The sequence below is a fragment of the Nomascus leucogenys genome, chromosome 24, assembly GCF_006542625.1.
Source record: "Nomascus leucogenys isolate Asia chromosome 24, Asia_NLE_v1, whole genome shotgun sequence".
Classification (NCBI taxonomy): Eukaryota; Metazoa; Chordata; class Mammalia; order Primates; family Hylobatidae; genus Nomascus; species Nomascus leucogenys.
The window spans coordinates 23,687,241-23,703,055 of NC_044404.1; positions in this window are offsets into that span (position 1 = coordinate 23,687,241).

Sequence of the window (15,815 nt, forward strand, 5' to 3'; positions counted from 1 at the left end):
ACTACAGGCATGCACCCCTATACCTGGATAATTTTTGTATTTTTAGTAGAGACGGGGTTTCACTGTGTTGGCTAGGCTGGTCTTGAATTCCTGACCTCAAGTGATCCGCCTGCCTTGGCCTCCCAAGGTGCTGGGATTACAAGTGTGAGCCACCGTGCCCAGCCTACCACAGAGATCTTTCTAGAACCCACACCTGACCATGTCACTCCTGCTGCGAACCCTGCGTGGCTCCCTATCAACCTCAGGATGAAGTCTGAGCTCCCTAGGGTGGTACCGGGGGGCTTTCCCAATTCGACTTCATCTTTTATTTTTTTTCTTTTTTTGAGACAGAGTCTCACTCTGTCACCCAGGCTGGAGTGCAGTGGTGTGATCTTGGCTCACTGCAAATTCTGCCTCTGGGGTTCAAGTGATTCTTCTGCCTCAGCCTCCCAAGTAGCTGGGATTACAGGCATGCACCACCACGCCCGGCTCCAATTTGACTTTATCTTGAATCCATTTCTTCTCCCCACCCTGCATTTCAGTCACGTTTCACGCCCTTTTCCTGAGCACACTACCCCCTTTCTTGTCTCTGGACTTTTCTGCTGGAATCCGTCTCTGTCCAGCACGTGCCTTGCCCCTCTCCCCACCTGAGCTACAACCATTTTTCAGAGAGTCCTGTCAGGGCTGACTCCTCTGGGAAGTACCCCCTGTACCAGCCTGATCCCCCTTGCCCAGAGAGTCGGCTTCCCCCCTCTTCTGTGCTCTCATCACACCTGGGCCTTTGCGTCCTGGGCTAACTGGGACATGAGCCCCCAAGGGCAGGACCCAGCCTGACCTCCCTCTCCACCCTTGGGCCATCGCTGCACACTGCGGTGAGCTCCATGGGTAAAGGGGAATGCCATCCGGCCCTTCTCACAGGGATCCTCCTGGCTCATCTCGTTTGGTTCTTGACTCACCCTTGACTCTTTAGGGCAAAGAGGCACCTGGAAGAACTAATTACAGTCTTTGCATGTGAGTAGTATTTTGCAGTTTACCAGGTGTTTCTGAGTTTCTCTTTGGTCTTTATATGACTGTGGGTTTCAGGGAAGGTGTTGTCAACCCCATTATTATAGATGGAAAGCTTGGTTCAGAGAGTTAGGGATGGAACCAATCCCCAGTCTTGGGCAAGCCCCTGACCCTGAAAATCCTTTTGTGATCCAAGCCCCCATTTCCTAAACGTGTGCTGAGACCCAGGGAAAACCGGGAAATCCAAGTAAGAAGAGGGAATGCGGATTCTGGACTGGGCTAACAGCAACAGTAATAATGACCCCACGGCAGCCACTGCCCTTGTCCTGCGCTGTGTTCCATCCACGTCATGAGACTCATCTGCTTATGAGGAAGGGTTACTCATTCCCATGTTACAGATAAGGAAACTGAGGCCCGGCAAAGCTAAGAAACTTGCCTTTCTTGGCCAGTTTCCTTCCGATGCCTTGGTGATCGCCACAGCTCTTTACAGTTTGTAACTTTAGCACCTCTTCCCTGATCTCTCCAGTCTAGCACTGGTAGGTGGACGTGCTCCCATTTGACAGAAGCAGCAGCTGAGGCTCAGAAGTCAAGGGCGGAGCTGGGAGACGGCAGTCAGCCTTCCGATCAGGGGAGCGCGCCCAGAGCCTGGTGGCGCAGCTCTGGCGGGGAGGCGGGGAGCAAGCGGCAGGGCCGCGAGTGGGCGTCCGCGTCTCTTCCCCGCCAGCCGCCGCCGCCACCACAGCCGAGCCTGGCTTCCCCGCAGCCAGCGCGGCAGGTGCGCAGCCGGTGGCGGCGTCGGCGCGGCGGGTGCGCCCGCGTGGGCGTGGGCGAGGGACCAGGGCGGGCGGGGCCCCACGCCCATCCTCCCTCCCCCCTGCCCTCTCTCCCGTGGCTGGTGGCAGGTGAGTGGGTGTCGAGGAACCGCCAGGCAGCGGAGAAAACAGGACGCCGCAGAAATCAGATTACTCACCTGCAGCTGCTACTACCCAGGGCTAATAAAAGCAGAGTTTCCTGTTGTTTCTTTATTACCGCCCTCTACCTCCCTCCGCCCCAATCCGCTCCCAGCTGCAGCCACAGCCCCAGCTGATCGCCAGAAACCTGTTGCTTGGGGTCCAGACCAATCCAGTGCCTGAAATACCCTCTGTGCCGCACAGGGTTGGGTCAATGCTTCCTCAAGGGTGGACTTCGGTCACCTGCATGGGAACCACCTGGGGTGCTGGTTAACAACACACATCTCCAAACACGGCTTCACACCTGCTCGATCAATTCTTGCAGTTTGGGGCCCAAGAGCAGAATTCTTAGGAATCTCAAGTGATTTGTAGGGAGGCTGAAGTTTGAGAACCACCGAGTCTGGATGTTGTAGGTTCAGATGATGTGGGTTTCCTTTTCTCAAATGCGACCCACAAGTTAGGGATGAAACCTATCCCCAGTCTTGGGCACGTGGGGCAGAGCCTCAGTCTGCTCATTTGTAAAATGGGGATGAAAATAATACAGACCTCTCAGGACTGAAACAAGGCTCAGATGGAGAATACACTTATCGTGATTCCTAGTGATTGCTCCTGGAGTACCATCCATGGAGTGTGAGGGGCAGGATGAAGAAGCAGGCAGGATGGACCTTCGCTGGGAAGGGGCCATGATTCACCCTGGGTGCACTGAGAAAGACCTTTCACCATCGAGCTTCTCCAGAGGTCAGTCCCCCTCACACCAGGAAAATGTTCCTGCCCAGGGCATGGACAACCCTGATGGCTAGATCCAGTGGCCTCTTCTCAGCCCTTCTGTGACACCTAACTCTGGGGTAGACCTCACCTTTCTCCTCCAAGCTGTCACGTCCCTCAACTTCAGGGCAAGTTTGGATCCCCTTCTTCGTCTTCCTCCTATCTAGGCAGCAGCTCCCTTGCAGGCCCCTGCAGCCCTTCCTCCTCCTGCCTCTGCAGTCATGGGCACCTTGGCCTACTGCGCAGCCTCTACATCCTCCCAGGACAACCTCACCCACTCCCAGTTACCTTCTTTAAGCTGAGCTCTGCCCTTCCTGAGTCCCTGATTCATAAACACCGCACCTCCTAGACATCTCTGCTTGGCAACTCCCCTGCACCCAACTCAACTTGACCAGCTCCAAACTCATCATCTCACTCTCCCCTGCCACCCACCTCTTCTGGTTTCTCGGTCTCAGGGCAACACACCTGGACATTGTCCCAGGTGATGTCTGCTCCTCAGCTCCCTCATCCAGCTGTCCAATCCAATCCATTTTATCTCCCCAGTTTTGCTCCAGAATCTGTCCCCTTCTTCCTAGTCTTCCTGTCCCTCTGCACCCCAGGCCCCCCTAGTTCAAGACTCCACAATCTCTCACCTGGATGATTCTAACAGCCTCTGTTTTTTTTAGACCGAGTCTCACTCTGTCACCCAGGCTGGAGTGCAGTGGCGTGATCTTGGCTCACTGCAAGCTCCGCCTCCTGGGTTCATGCCATTCTCCTGCCTCAGTGACATTTACTGAGCTCTTACTCAATGCTCAGTACCATGGCAAGCCAGTTAATCTTTGTAGCTTTATCTCAGCCTCATGCCATTTCCATGATGATTATTCCTGACTTACAGATGAAAAAACTGAGGAAGAGGGAGGTTAGGTAGCTTGCCCAAGGTCACAAAGCTAGTAAGTAGCAGAGTTGGGATTTGTACCCAGGTCTCTCTGGATCCAAAGCTGGTACCGTTAGCTGTTCTAATCTTGAGTCACCTTGCCCCAGTTGCATAGTCTTCTCCTTTTTTATATCTTCCCTGGCATCTCAGAGGATGCCTGGCATATGGCAGATGTTTGTTGAATGAATAAGCATATCTATCTGCACTCTCATTTAATTCTTTTTTTTTTTTTTGACAGAGTTTCGCTCTTGTCACCCAGGCTGGAGTGCAGTGGCATGATCTCGGCTCACTGCAACCTCTGCTTCCTGGGTTCAAGCAATTCTCCTGTCTCAGCCTCTGAAGTAGCTGGGATTATAGGCATGAGCCACTACACCCAGCTAATTTTTGTATTTTTAGTAGAGCCGAGGTTTCACCATGTTGGCCAGGCTGGTCTCAAACTCCTGACCTCAGGTGATCCACCCACCTCGGCCTCCCAAAGTGCTGGGATAACAGGCATGAGCCTCCGTACCCGGCCCCATTTAATTTTTACAACAATCCTAGGAACTACATTTAAAAAAAAAACAAACAACAAAACTTACTATGTAATATTTGATGATTACAAAAAATATGTGTTGAATATCTGGCGTATGAAGACAAACACCTGTGAACCCATGGCCCCAGCTTAGGAACTAAGCCTTCACCAGCACCACTGAGGCCACCTGTGTGTGCCTACCCAGTCCTATTCCCTGCCTTCCTCCAGAAGTAAACACTATCCTGAATTTCGTGGTCATCATTCCATGCCCTTGCTTTGAAAAAAAATAATTTTACCAAATGGAGAGGATCCTGTGCAATACATTACTATGTTTGTTTTTTGATCTTTATATAAACAGCATAATGCATGTGCATTCTTCTTTGGCTTGATTTTTTCACGCATTACTATGTTTCTAAAATTCGTACACGATTTTGCACTTTTGGCTGGCCTTCATTCCTTTTTCCTGCTGTCTAGTACTCCACTGTCAAATAGAATTCAGTGACTTTATCCATTCTCCAGTCGATGAGCACATGGATTGTTTCCAGTTTTTTGCTATCACCAATAAGGCTGCCATGATCATTCTTACACCTATGTCTTGGTGCACACATGTAGGAGTTCCTCTAAGCTACCTACCTCAGACTGTAATTGTGGGTCATTGGGTATGCACATAATTAGCTTTACAAGATGCTGCCAAGTGATTTTCTGAAGTGCTTATATCGACTAACATTCTTCCTTTCCTCTGCCACAGTGGATGAGAATTCCAGTACCTCCACATCATGCCCAGCAGAGTATGATCAGATTCCTTCACTGTTCCTCACATGGTCTCCATTTGCACCTCCCTAATAAGATGAAACATCTTTTTTTTTTTTTTTTGAGGCGGAGTTTCACTCTTGTTGCTCAGGCTGGAGTGCAGTGATGCGATCTCAGCTGACTGCAACCTCTGCCTCCCGGGTTCAAGCGATTGTCCTGCCTCAGCCTCCTGTGTAGCTGGGATTACAGGTGTCCGTCACCACATCTAGCTCATTTTTTTTGTATTTTTATTTTTATTTTTATTTTGAGACAGAGTCTCACTGCCTCCCAGGCTGGAGTGCAGCGGCATGATCTCAACTCAATGCAAGCTCCACCTCCCGGGTTCACGCCATTCTCCTGCCTCAGCCTCCCGAGTAGCTGGGACTACAGGTGCCTGCCACCACACCCGGCTAATTTTTTGTATTTTTAGTAGAGATGGGGTTTCACCATGTTAGGCAGGATGGTCTCAATCTCCTGATCTCGTGATCTGCCCGCCTCAGCCTTCCCAAAGTGCTGGGATTACAGGCGTGAGCCACCGTGCCTGGCCTTTTTTTGTATTTTTAGTAGTGACAAGGTTTCACCATATTGGCTATGCTGGTCTTGAACTCCTGACCTCAGGTGATCTGCCTGCTTTGTGCTGGAATTACAGGTGTGAGCCACTGTGCCCAGCCAACACATCTTTTCATATGTTTATTTTGCATTCTGGTTTCTTTTTCTGTAAATTGGCTGTCCAGTCCTTTTGCCCACTTTTCTATTAGGTTGTTTAGCTTTTGCTTATTGGTTGGAGGCATTCTTGGAGAAGTTTTTTTTTATTTTTTAGTAGAATTAGAATCTGAGACCCAAGTTCGTGGAGGACAGAGCCAGCCTCAAACCTACATATGATTCCAGGGCCCTTAGTATCCACCCCTTTGTTTTTCATTCATTCATTTCTTTATTTCTTTTTTCTTTTTCTTTTTTTTTTTTTTTTTTGAAATGGAGTCTCACTCTGTCACCCAAGCTGGAGTACAGTGGCGTAATCTTGGCTCACTGCAAACTCTGCCTCCCAGGTTCAAATGATTCTCCTGCCTCAGCCTCCTGAGTAGCGGAGACTACAGGTGCGTGCCACCACACCCAGATAATTTTTGTATATTTTTTAGTAGAGTCAGGGTTTCACCACGTTAGCCAAGCTGGTCTTGAACTCCTGACCTCAAGGGATCTGCCTGCTTCAGCCTCCCAAAGTGCTGGGATTACAGGTGTGAGCCACTGCACCTAGCTCATTTATTCATTTCTCAAATGTCTACTGATGATATTCTCAGTAAATACTGGAGAGGGAGTAGATGGTTGTGGTTAAAAGCATAGATTCTGGAGCCCCCTGTCTAGATTTTCATCTCTGCCTCTCACTAGCTGTGACCTAAGGTAAATTTCTAACCTATCTGTGCCTTTGTTTCGTTTCTATAAAATAAGGGTTATAACAAAGTCCCCTCTCACAGGATTGATATGTGAGGACTGATGAACTAGTTAATTCATATGAAGGGCTTCAGAGGTGGGGTGGTGCAGTCAGTGCTGAATAAATAAATAGCACACGCCAGGCACTGGGCCTGCAGTGCACCATTCTGGGCACACAGGAATGAAAAGACAGACAATGACACTGACATCATGCAGCTCACTGTCCAACAGAAAGAGACAAACACAAAACAAGAAAATAAATAAAATAACGTGGTTGTGATAAAGGCAAGGAAGAAAACCACAAGGTGACGAGACAGAGGGTGATGAGACAGAGACCAGGCACTGACTCAGCTGAGGGGTCATGCAGGGAAAGCCCCCTGTAGGAGTTGACATTTAAGCCGAGGCATGGAGGAGGAGAAAGAGCCACCCAGGCAAAGAGCAGAAGAAAGTGGCCCAGAAGAGAAAAGGGCAGGTGCAAAGGCCCTGAGGCAGGAAGAGCTTGACATTTCAAGAACCGCAAGGAAAGCAGTGTGGCTGTGGCTGTGGCTGTGGCCGCAGCCAAGTGAACATGGAGATGACAGCAGGAAGAAGGTAGGGAAGCACCAGGGCAAAGGGGCTGGATTTTTTTTTTTTTTGAAACGGAGTCTAGCTGTGTTGCCCAGGCTAAAATGCAATGGTGTGATCTCTACTCACTGCAAGCTCCGCCTCCCAGGTTCACATCATTCTCCTGCCTCAGCCTCCTGAGTAGCTGGGACTACAGGCGTCTGCCACCACGCCTGGCTAATTTTTTTTTTTGTATTTTTAGTAGAGATGGAGTTTCACTGTGTTAGCCAGGATGGTCTCAATCTCCTGACCTCGTGATCCGCCCACCTAAGCCTCCCAAAGTGCTGGGATTACAGGCATGAGCCACTGCGCCTGGCCAGGGGCTGGATTTATTCCAAGTGCAGTGGGTGATTTTGGACAGCAGAGTGTTGTGATCTGATATATGTCTTTATTTTATTTTATTGAAACGGAGTCTTGCTCTGTCACCCAGGCTGGAGTGCAGTGGTGTGATCTCAGCTCACTGCAACCTCCATCTCCCAGGTTCAAGTGATTCTCATGCCTCAGCCTCCAGAGTAGCTGGGATTACAGGTGCCCACCACCACACCCAGGTAATTTTTTTTTTTTTTTTTTTTAGTAGAGGCAGGGTTTTGCCATGTTGGCCAGGCTGGTCTCAAACTCCTGACCTCAAGTGATCCGCCTGCCTTGGCCTCCCAAAGTGTTGGAATTACAGGCGTGAGCCACCATGCTCAGCCTAACTTATGTCTTTAAAAGATCACTCTGACTGCCCTGTGATCAACTATCTATGAACTGATCTAAATAATTCTTGAAGCCACTAGTATTTTTAGCCAGTACCCCCTCTGTGTGAAGCAAAACTTCCCTTTACTGGTCTTAAATTTACTTCTTTCGAGTTTCAAGGGGAGCCCCCTTCTGCCTCCTATCTTAGGGTTAGTGGCCCGATGTGAGATCTCTAGTAAAGGTTTTCACAGAGTGGGTGGGAGGAGGGTCTCCCAGTTTACACCTCACCTGCCCTGTGATGTTTCACCACCTGTAAAATGAAAATAATGAGAGTGGCCATCTCAAGAGGCTCTGATGATGAAATGGGACACAGCTTGGCAGCAGGGAGTAATCAATATAGGCTAGCTTCCATGCAGATGACAATTATGGTGATCAGGAGGAGGATAATAATGATACGGATGATGGTGATGGTGATGATGATGGTGATGATGGTGTTGGTGATGATGATGGGGATGATGATGGGGATGATGATGATGGTGATGATGGGGATGATGATGGTGATGATGGTGATGGTGATGATGATGGGGATGATGATGGGGATGATGATGGGATGATGGGGATGATGATGGTGATGATGGTGATGATGATGGATGATGATGGGGATGATGATGGGGATGATGATGGTGATGTGATGATGATGATGATGGGGATGATGATGATGATGGGGATGATGATGATGATGGGGATGATGATGGGGATGATGATGGGGATGATGATGGGGATGATGGGGATGATGATGGTGATGATGATGGGGATGATGATGGTGATGATGATGGGGATGATGATGGGGATGATGATGATGGTGATGAGGGGATGTGATGATGATGATGGTGATGATGGGGATGATGATGATGGGGATGATGATGGGGATGATGATGGGGATGATGGTGATGGTGATGATGATGATGGTGATGTGATGATGATGATGATGATGGTGATGATGACGGGGATGATGATGGGGATGATGGTGATGGTGATGATGATGATGGGGATGATGATGGTGATGATGATGGGGATGATCATGGGGATGATGGGGATTCTGTTGTGTGATATTGGGTGAGTCAGTGAACCACATTTTCCATGTCTGTCAAATAAGGGTGTTGGATCAAATGATCTGTGAAGGCCCATCCAGGTCTGATGTTCTAGAATTTTCTAGTTTAGGCGCTCTCTTCCTCCTTTCAGCCTGGGTTACCCTCTTCCCTGCAATTTTGGTGCTCCCTAGTGACGTGTGATGAGAGATGGAGTATTATAGTAGAGAGAAAACTGATGTGGAGTCAGGAGGCCCGAGGTTCCAGCGGCACCATTTACAGTGGAGTCTTCATCATGGTGCATTTAACTTAACACATTTTTTTCTCTTTTTGAGACAGGGTCTTGCTCTGTCACCCAGGCTGGGGTGCAATGGCGTGATCTCGGCTCACTGCAACCTCCACCTCCTGGGCTCAAGTGATTCTCATGCCTCAGCCTCCCAAGTAGCTGGGGTTACAGATGTGCACCACCACGCCCGGGTAATTTTTGTATTTTTCACAGAGATGGTGTTTCACCATGTTGCCCAGGCTGGTCTCGAACTCCCGGCCTCAAGTGATCTGCCCACCTTGGCCTCCCAAAGTGCTCGGATTATAGGCGTGAGCCACTGCACCCCAGCCTAATTTACACACATTTAAACAGGAGTGTAAAGGGAGGGGAGGGAGAGAGAGAGAGCACGTTGTGCATGAATCACTGCTACAAAGTCACACTCCAATTCCACTTGGTGAGCACTCACCCCTTGAGGGGGAATGTGACCTGCCAGGGTCCCCCCGCCGGTCCAAGTTCATGTACATCCAGCCTCATGTGGGCTCTCATCATGCTGAGTGTGATCCTGCTGTTCAAAGGGTTTTTCTGTGGTGTGGCCCCAGATACAAGCCAACCATTTCACCTGTGGTGAGCAGAAGGCGCAGCTATCTGTAACACCTGAGAAAAAAAGAGCCTGCTGTATTAGCTGTCAGCTGCTGGAGACCTTGCTTTCTGTTTCAGTGGGAAACAGAAGCAATCAGAAGGAAAATTCCTCAGACTCCACCTCTCCCTTCACTCCCGCCTGTATCCGTGCCTGTTACCTGGACGCCTTGTGTGAACTCAAATTCTACGCCCTCCACTGGGACACTGCCCTTCATCCTCTCTCACCTCCTCCAGGACAACAGTGAGCAATTCCTTGTGTCTCTCCCACAGGTCCAGGGGTCCCCCACTTCTGCTGGCTCATTCACATCAGCACACAATCGGCTGCAGTTCTCCCCATCTTACACACACACGCACACATGCACAAGCCCATGCACACACACCCCCACACCCACACCGCCATATTTCTTTGCTCCCCCTTCCAGGAAAACATCTCAGAGTTTTCTGAATTGACCATCTTCACCCTCCTTCCTTTTCTCCCCGCAGCTCTCTCTGTGGGGCTTTCGCCCCCACCGCTCCACTGAAACTGCTCTTGTTAAGGTCATCGATGACCTCCTGCTGACAAACTCAACCATCCCGTCTCAGTCCTCAGCATCGGCCTTTGGCCAGCAATCGCACCCTCCTCCCTGCTGGATATCCCGCCCATTTCTTCCTGGGCCCCCTCTCTCCGGGTCCTCCCACCTCACAGGATCCCTCATCAGTTTCCTCTGCTGGTTCTCCCTCATGTCCCAACTTACACAGGCCGGAGTGCCCCAGAAGTCAGCCCTGGGACCTCTCCTCTTCTCTAGCCCACTCCTGGGTGCCCTAGCTCAGTCCCGAGGCTTTCATACATTCTCTCTGTGGATGGCTATAGAGGAGTATCTCCAGCCCAGCCCCTCCCACTGGACTCCAGCCTTACATGTCTCCAGTCAGATATCCAACAGGAACCCAAACTGGATATATCCTCAGCTGAACTCCATTTGTCCCCAAACTTCATCGTCCCCGGGTCTTTCCATCCCAGCAAAAGGCAACTCCATTCTTCCATTGTTCAGGTCACAACTTGGGCTGTCCTTGACTCCGCTTTCTCACACCCCAAACTGACCCATCAGGAATAGCATGAGCTCCACCTTCCAAAGCTTCCGCAATCTCACCATCTCCACCATTACTACCTGTGTCCGAGGCACCACCATTTCTTGCCTGGAGTTGTGTAAGAGCCTCCCAGTGACGTTCCCTGCTTTCAATTTTTTTTTTTTTTGAGACGGAGTCTCGCTGTCACCCAGGCTGGAGTGCAGTGGTGACACTGCATCTCGGCTCACTGCAAGCTCCATCTCCCGGGTTCACGCCATTCTCCTGCCTCAGCCTCCCGCGTAGCTGGGAATACAGGTGCCTGCCACCTCGCCCGGCTAATTTTTTGTGTTTTTAGTAGAGACGGGGTTTCACCGTGTTAGCCAGGATGGTCTCGATCTCCTGACCTCGTGATCTGCCCGCCTCGGCCTCCCAAAGTGCTGGGATTACAGGCGTGAGCCACCAGGCCCAGTCAATTTTTTTTTTTTTTTAGATGGAGTCTGGCTCTGTTGCCCAGGCTGGAGTGCAGCTCACTCCAAGCTCCGCCTCCCGGGTTCACGCCATTCTCCTGCTTCAGCCTCCCGAGTAGCTGGGGCTACAGGCGCCCGCCACCACACCTGGCTAATTTTTTTATTTTTATTTTTAATAGAGACGGGATTTCACCGTGTTAGCCAGGATGGTCTCCATCTCCTGACCTCATGATCCACCCGCCTCGACCTCCCAAAGTGCTGGGATCACAGGTGTGAGCCACCATGCCGGGCCTCCCTGCTTTCATCCTAGCACTCCCTGCTGCCTTTATACCCCATAGAATAACTAATGTGATCTTTTTATTTATTCATTTATTATTATTATTATTATTTTGGACGTAAAGTCTCGCTCTATCCCCCAGGCTGGAGTACAGTGGTGCAATCTTCGGCTCACTGCAACCTCCACCTCCCGGGTTCAAGTGATTCTCATGCCTCAGCCTCCCCAGTAGCTAGGATTACAGGCCCCCACCACCATGCCCGGCTAATTTTTGTATTTTTAGTAGAGACAGGGTTTCACCAGGTTGCCCAGGCTAGTCTCGAACTCCTGACCTCAGATGATCTGCCCACCTCGGCCTCCCAAAGTGCTGGGATTACAAGCATGAGCCACCGCGCCCGGCCAATGTGATCTTTTAAAAACATGAGTCAAATTACTTCCTTCCTCTGTTCAAATGCCCCAGTGGCTCCCCTCTCACTCAGAGAAAATCTTAACACCGTTCTGTGGCATAGAAAGTCCTACCTGAGCTGTGCACACCCCTCCCCACCTTACCTCCTGTTGCTTTTCCCTCCCTTGCCCCAGCCACACTGGCCTCCTTGCTGTTCTTTGAGCAGCCAAGCACAATCACACCTCCGGGCCTTCACCCTTGTATTCCCTCTGCCTAGAAAGGATAACTGCCCCTGCCCATTTATCCATGACAGGGCTCACTTCCGCTCATCACTAGGCAAGCTCTCTCTGGCCATCCTATTATACATACAATAGCACCCTAATCCTCTCTCACCTCTCCCACTGTCTAGCCCTCTCTCCTGCTTGACTTTTCTTCATGGCATTCATCACTGTAGAACTGACCTTTGTTTACTGTGTGTCTCACCCACTAGAATGTTGTGGTCCTCATCGTCAGCAGAGGCTTTGTTTCATCCTCTGCTGTATTATCCTGAAGAGTGCCTGGCTCATGGTAGCTGTTGAATCAATATACGTTAAGTAGATGAAAGCGTTTGCATAACTGGGAAGCTATTTGTTGGTGTCCACTGCACTCCAGCCTGAGTGACACGGTGAGACCCTGTCTCATAATAATAATAATAATAATAATAATAATAATAATAATATTGGTGAGGGCTGGGTGCGATGGCTGATGCCTGTAATCCCAGTACTTTGGAAGGCTGAGGTGGGTGGATGGCTGGAACCTAGGACTTCAAAACCAACCTGGGCAACATGGTGAGACCCTGTCTCTACAAAAAAATTTTAAAAAGTAGCCGTGCATGGTGGTACATGCCTGTGGTCCCAGCTATTCAGGTGGCTGAAGTGGGAAGATCGCTTAAGCCCAGGAGGTCAAGGCTACAGTGAACTGTGATCATGCCACTGCACTCCAGCCTGGCAGTCTGAGGGAGACTGTTTCTATATTGCTGAGGATGTGGGGAGCTGGAGAGTGTCAGGCATTGTCAGTGAAAGTGTGAATTGCTATTACCCTAGTGTGAGGCAAGTCCTTTGACTCCTGAATCCTCAGTCTAGGAATTTACCCTCAGGTAATTCTTACCCAACGTCAAAAAGATGCAGGGATGTTCACGGAACTTTTTTTTTCATAATAGTGAAAAATTGGAAATGACATCAATGTCCAACCATACAAGGGCTGGTTGTTAAAATTATGATAGAGCCATATAATGAATACTAGGGGGGCATCAAAAATGATATTGTGAAAGGATACTTCATGAAACTTGAGAATATGTTTATAATATATTATTAAGTGAACATTTTTTTAAAAACCAACAGGCCAGGCGTGGCGCCTCATGCCTGTAATCCTAGCACTTTGGGAGGCTGAGTTGGGCGGATCACCTGAGGTCAGGAGTTCAGGACCAGCCTGGCCAACATGGTGAAACCTCGTCTCTACTAAAAATACGAAAATAAGCCAGGTGTGGTGGCGTGCGCCTGTTACCCCAGCTACCCAGGAGGCTGCGGCAGGAGAATCGCTGGAACCTGGAAGGCAGAGGTTGCAGTGAGCTGAGATTGCACTACTGCACTCCAGCCTGGGCAACAGAGCGAAACTCCATCTCAAAGAAAAAAAAAAAATTCAGAGCAATGTGTAAAGTGTGATGTCATTCTTGTATACACATATCTGTGTGTGTTCAGACCCAGGAAGCTATTTAGGAAGAGGACACCAACATGTTTAAAATGTGGTGGTTTCCATTGTTGAATCGAGCTGGTGGGGGGTGTAGGGGGGGTTCACTGTGTTATTCTTTCAAACTTTCTGTATGTTTAAAAAATCTGGGCTAGGCGCAGTGGCTCACGCCTGTCATCCCAGCACTTTGGGAGGCCAAGGCAGGCAGGCCTTGGCAGGATCGCTTGAGCCAGGAGTTTGAGACCAGCCTGGGCAACATGGTGAAACCCCATCTCTACAAAAAAATATAAAAATTAGCTGGGCGTGGTGGTGTGCACCTGTAGTCTCAGACTCAGGAGGCTGAGGTGGGAGGATTGCTTGAGCCCTGGAGATTGAGGCTGCAGTGAGCCAAGATTGTACTATTGCACTCCAGCCTGGGTGACAGAGTGAGGCCCTGTCTCAAAAAAAGAAAAGAAAAATCTAGTCAGGTGTGGTGGCTCACGCCTGTGGTCTCAGCACTTTGGGAGTCTGAGGCAGGAGAACCACTTGAGGCCAAGAGTTTGAGACTGGCCTGGGCAACGTGGTGAGATCCAGCCTCAAAAAAAATTAGCCAGATGTGGTGGCAAACGCCTGTAGTCCCAGTAGCTCTGGAGGCTGAGGTGAGAGGATTGTTTGAGCCCAGGAGGTCAAGGCTGCAGTGAGCCCTGATTGCACCATTGCACTCCAGCCTGGGTGAATGAGACCCTGTCAAGAAAGAAAGGAAGAAAGGAAAAGGAAAGGGAAGGGAGAGAAAGAGAGAGAGAGAGAGAGAGAGAAAGAAAGATCTTACAATAAAAAATTGAAAGACCTGTAATCCCAGCACTTTGGGAGGCTGAGGCCGGCGGATCACTTGAGGTCAGGAGTTTGAGACCAGCCTGGCCAACATGGTGAAACCCTGTCTCTACTAAAAATACAAAAATTGGCCGGGCGCGGTGGCTCACGCTTGTAATCCCAGCACTTTGGGAGGCCGAGGCGGGCGGATCATGAGGTCAGGAGCTCGAGACCACGGTGAAACCCCGTCTCTACTAAAAATACAAAAAAAAAAATTAGCCGGGCATGGTGGTGGGCGCCTGTAGTCCCGGCTACTCGGAGAGGCTGAGGCAGGAGAATGGCGTGAACCCGGGAGGCGGAGCTTGCAGTGAGCCGAGATCGCGCCACTGCACTCCAGCCTGGGTGACAGAGCGAGACTCTGTCTCAAAAAAATAAATAAATAAATAAAAAATAAAAAATGCAAATACAAAAATTAGCTGGGTATGATGGCATGTGCCTATAATCCCAGCTACTTGGGAGGCTGAGGCAGGAGAATCGCTTGAACCCAGGAGGCAGAGGTTACAGTGAGCCAAGATCACACCACTGCACTCCAGCCTGGGTGACAGAGTGAGACTCCATCTCAAAAAAAAAAAAAAAAAAAAAAGTTTTTTTGAAAGAAAATATGGTTATTTGGGGGTAGAGGGATTTGGGGAGATAGTTTTTCTTCTTTGCACATCGTGTATTTTATTTACTTTCCTATAATGAGCATCTACCACTTTTGCAAAACTAATGAATTGGTATCAAAATAAAATACAGCTCTTGTCACACAAAATGTTTAAATTAAAAAAAAAAAATAGTTGTCTTGATAGTTTAAAAAGATGGAACACAACACAAATACCTGTGAGTAGAGAACTGAGTAAGTAAATTATTGTAGTCATACAAACATTGCACCCCCGTTCAAAAATATGTTATAGAAAAGATATTTACAGTAATTTGGTAAGTGAAAAAACAGGCCATAAAACAGACTGTAGAGTATTAACCCATTTTTGAAAAAATATATATATATGTTGCCCACCCATAGAAAAAACTGGAAATATCCATGCCAAAATGTTAGCAGTGGTTTTCTTTGGGAAATGGAATGACAGGTGTTTTTCCTCCCTTCCTTTTGCTTATTTATATGTCATAAATCGGTTTTATCCAATAGAACTTTCTGTGATGATGGAAATGTTCTCTATCTGCCTTGCTCAATATTATCACAGCCACTAGCCACATACGGAATACTTCACATATGGCTAGTTGGCCAGGCCCTGTGGCTCGTGCCTGTAATCCCAGCACTTTGGGAGGTCCAGGTGGGCAGATCACTTGAGCCCAGGGGTTTGAGACCAGCCAGGGCAACATAGCAAAACCCTATCTCTATAAAAAAATACAAAAATTTGCTGGGTGTGTGACTGTAGTCCCAGCTACTTGGGAGGCGGAGGTGGGAGGATTGCCTGAGCCCAGGAGGTCGAGGCTGCAGTGAGCCATGATTGCACCACTGCACTTCAG